Here is a 4,781-nt window from a genome sequence, read left to right on the forward strand (position 1 = left end):
TCTCTCTCTCTCTCTCTTCTGTTCTTCTCTCTCCTCTCTCTCCTCTCTTCTGTTCTCTCACTCTCTCTCTCCTGGTTCTCCCTTGGAGATCTCTACATGCCTTGGTGTCTGTCTTACCCCATCTCTGCTTGCTTGTGATTTAATCTCTTTTGATCTCCAGAGAAATGGACTGGAGATACAGCCTACACTAATCCTGACTTATTAACGTAGCAAAGATAACCCGTTCCCAGATGAGAGTATCGCCAGAGGCATAGGGGTTAAGATTCACAACACATTGTATGAGGGGTGCATAATTTAACCTGGAACACAAGAGTGATCTCCCCTCTTCATTCCAGTTTCAATCAGTAGCAGTTCTCACAGACCTGTCTTGGTTCTGCCCCATTCCCCCAGGATCTTTTAGCCCTGTGGGGAAAACCAAGTGCCAGGCATGTCAATACCCCTTCTTCTCAATATACTGTCATGGAGTGGATTCCAGCTGACTGACGTGGACCCTATCAGATAGGGTAGAAGTGCCCCTGTGGGGTGCAGAGGCTGTAACTCTTCCCGGCAGTGGAAAACCTCATTCTTCTCCCGTGGAGAAGAGGTAGCTTCTTTCTTGGATGTGGAAATTGAGTCCCCGGAGATCCAAAAAGGCTGTCAGTGGCAGAGCAGGTACATTACGTGCTCAGGTGTGTCCTTGGCTGGCCCCCACATGCATCAACACAGAACAAATGATGGCCTGCACGTCCTGGCCAGCTGCTGGACACATGTGTTCCTACACAAGGTTACTCACACAAATGGATCCTGGCTGGTCAGGTGCAGGGGCCCCTATCCTTACTATTTATCCTACCTCTCTTTGGGGCATCTTTTGTCCCCTTTACTTTAACTTCTTTACTTTCTTTTAAAAAGATATTTTATTGATATAAAATTCACACATCTTACACTTCCATAGCTAAGTCGCTTTTCAAAGGAGTTGTAGATATATCACCACAATCAGTTCGAGTGCTCCCTCCTCCCTACTGCATTCATTATTGCTCCCCAATTCCCCTCCCCTTCCCCACTCCCAACCCCTATGAAACCATTGCCTCGATTATTGTCTCTACGCATTCACTCCTGCGCTTCAAAAACTGGGAACCCTAACAGAAACAATACAAAATAAAAGGAAAAACAATAACACTGTAAAGATAAAAATCAGAGAGTAAGAAAATACGAGGCCACCAGCAATATTTTAAAAAGCCAGAGAGGAGATGTCTGTCATGGAACAAGTGAGACATATTTAAACCTAGAGAGAATTCGGATTGGGTCAAGAGGGAGGTCATCTGACCAGGCATCATATTGCACCGTTGTTCCATCCATTTTTTAATGGCATTTTTTGGTGCATTTTTTAATGGCAGTTCTCACTATAATCTCATAACTCCCACAGAATAATTGGCTGGTGCTATGCAAATTGGGTCACTTGTGGCCTACTGCTGGGATTGGTCAGTTTGTGGTCCGAGTGGGAAGACCATGACTTAAAAGAGACCAGGAGTGGGCTCATATAAAGGGATCCCTGGTGGCCCACTGGTTCTTGGCTGCTAGCTCGAAGGTCAATGATTTGAGAGTGCCAGCACTCCATGGAAGTCATCTTGGCAGTAGTGTGCCTCACTCTCGGTCCCATACCCAGAGGGTTGCTATGAGGCTGAGTCTGAAAGTAGTCGATGACCACCGGTTGGGGTTTTGACTTAGCAAAGGGCTGCTCCACAAAGCTTCCAGAAGATTCTGGGGCAAAGCCTATTCTCTAAACCAAGGACCCAGGGTCTGGCCCTGGAAACCTCTAGACTCAGAAGAAAGATCATAACACAAAGATTACACGAGTCAGGCAGCAGGCTTGCTGGCTCACAGAGTAAGAAGGCTGTGGTGGGTTTTCCAGCCTATGAAGGAGCGCTGAGTGCCTTTAGGCAGGAGGCTTGCCAGTGGGGCTAAAAAGAGATGTCATGCCCATGTAGGCCAAATGAGACCTGGGTGTGCCCCTCTTGGATAGTGTGGTAGGTAGGAGCCACGAGGGCCCTCTGGTAGTGCAGGCCTGGATAGTCTTTGGAAAGCCAGCAGCAGGTGCTTAGAAGAGGCTCAGCGATCCTTTGTGGCGTCTTCCTCCAACCGCAGCGGCCTCAGGCAGTGTGGTTGCGGGAAGCAGCAGCCTCGGGAAGATGTCAACTAACCTGAACCACGGAGTGCCTGCCAGCAATAAAAGAATGAACATGGGTAATTTGAGGGAAGGGTAAGCATTTTCCCTTGGAGAATCAGTGGTTATTGTTTGCTTTCTATAGATAACAATAGTGGCTTCCACCTTGCCAACACTGTGTAAGTGACCAAATGCCAATTGGAATGTTTCAACAAATGGATGCAGTGCTTGATGGGCTCACTCGCCTATGCCAAGAAATTTGGAAGACACCTACCTAGCCAATCGACTGGAAGAGATCCGTAATTGTGCCCAGGTCCAAGAAAGTGAGCCAACAGAACTTGGAAATGATCAAGCAATATGAATCTCACATGCAAGTCAAATTTTTGCGGATGATAATTCCAAAAGGGTTGCAGCTCTTCATCAACAGGGAGCTGCTGGAAATTTGAGGGTGTGGAATGAGGGCTGTCAGGGCTGATGTCAGGTTATCAGGTGGATCGTGGCTGAAAGGAGAGAATACCAGCAAGATGTTTCCCTGTGCTTAATTGGCTATGCAAATGGTTCCACTGTGTGGCTTAATACATATGAATAATGTTTTGAGGAGTGAGAGTTTCAGAACACTTAACTTGTGCTCACACGGAACCAAGAGGCAGTCATTCAAGTGGACCAAGGGGACATCGCGTGGTTTAAAATCAGGACAGAAAGGTGTGACTTAAACGTATACGCTTTGCTCATACGCATTCAGTCTGGATGCTGAGCAAATAATTTGGAAACTGAAAAGCACTTGAGGCACTTACCGATGAAGATCAAAGAACACAACCTTCAGTATGGATCATACCTTAACAGCACACACACACACACACACACACACACACAAAATCCTCACAACTGGATCAATAAGCACCATCATGATAAACTAAGAAAATGTTCACATTCCAGCTGTCAAGGATTTTCATTGACCTGGATCCACAATCAATGCCCATGGAAGTAGCAGTCAAGAAATCAAACAATAGATTGCAGTGGGCACATGTGCTACCAAAGCCCTCTTCAAAGTGTTGAAAAGCAGAGATGTCACTTGGAGGCTTCTCATGCACCCCCCAGGGGGTAATTGAAAGCTGAATGATGAACAAGGAAGACTAAAGAATCGATCGCCTTTGAATTATGGTGTTGGAAGAAGTACAGCCAGAATACTCCCTGGTATATGGTGAGGCTATATGAACATGTTTGCTGGAAGAACCAGTCCCTGGAGATAGACATCGTGCTTGACAAAGATGAGGGTCAGCGATAAAGAGCATCCCAAGGAGATGGACTGACACAGTGGCCGCAACAATGAGACCAAACAGCAATGTCTAGTTGCTGCTTTGTTCTGTTGTACCTAGGGTTACTGTGTGTGGGAACCGACTCCATGGCACCTAACCACAACACAGCACCTCCCCCTTGGAGTATCTGTTGTTGTTTGTGTTCTATGAATATTAATGACGACTATTTCTTGACCAACACTGTGTGTCTCAAGGGCCAACTTGATGAACATCCGAAAACCAAACTCATGGCCATCGAGTCAACTTTGACTCATCGGGACCCCATAGGATGGGGTAAAACTACCCCTGTGGCATTCTGAGACTGTAACTCTTCACAGAAGGAGAAAGCTTCATCTCTCTCCCAGAGAGCTGCCGGTGGTTTTGAACTGCTGACCTTGTGGTTAGCAGTCCAACGCGCACCCATAGAATGGTTGATGCTCCAGCAGTCTGATGGACCCCTGGAAGTTTGAGACACAGCCTGCCTGAATAGACAATGCAAACCAACAGGTATTGTATATCCTCTCTTAGCCCATCCATTGCTATTATGAAGAATTTACCTACACCAAGGACCTACAATGTGTCTGGCATGAGGAAATCAATCTCCAACTTGTCATTCCCACTCACTCGCTTGCTCTTCTTTTATCACCCCCAACCAGAATTCTGAGCCCTGGTGGCATAGTGGTTTTAAGTTGGGCTGCTAACTACAAGGTCAGCGATTTGACCCCGTCAGCTGCTTTGCGGGAGAAAGACAGGTTTTTTTTTTCCTACTCCTGTAAACAGTCTTGGAAACCCCCAGGGGCAGTTTCACCCTGTCCTACAGGGTCTCTATGAGGTGGCATCAACTCCATGGGGATGAGTTTTGTTGGTTTTCTGAATTAAAGGTGGAAAGGGATTATCTCAACAAAAACGGTTTCTAATGGTCACAGGAGCCTTTGCTGGTTCAGAAGGAAATGATTCTACTTCACTTTCATCCAAGAGAACATGTCTGTAGTAAAATTCCGTGTCATCTGTGCACGTCCCATAGTTGTCTCAGTAGGTTTTCATCGCAGCCCTGGGAAGAGATGGGGTAGATTTTGAGCTGCAGTGTTTCAGCTCAGACAACGACCACTTGGGAGGTGTTGGGTCAAGGTTATCAACCTTGGTTATCAACCAAGACTAGTACTGGGCTTTCTGGACCCACAGCCAGCTTTTTGCCACATCCCTCAGCTTTAATTGATGGAAATTTCTACTCTTCAGCGTTGAGCAATAAAATAAAATAAACCCACGGTTGCTGTATTTCTTCTTTGTTGCTGACAATGCACCTGGATCCGGGTCTCTCTTCCTTCCTTCAGCCATGGGAACAATGG

This window comes from Echinops telfairi, unplaced genomic scaffold (assembly GCF_000313985.2).
Source record: "Echinops telfairi isolate 266 unplaced genomic scaffold, ASM31398v2 ScPeMD7_5;HRSCAF=22, whole genome shotgun sequence".
Lineage (NCBI taxonomy): Eukaryota > Metazoa > Chordata > Mammalia > Afrosoricida > Tenrecidae > Echinops > Echinops telfairi.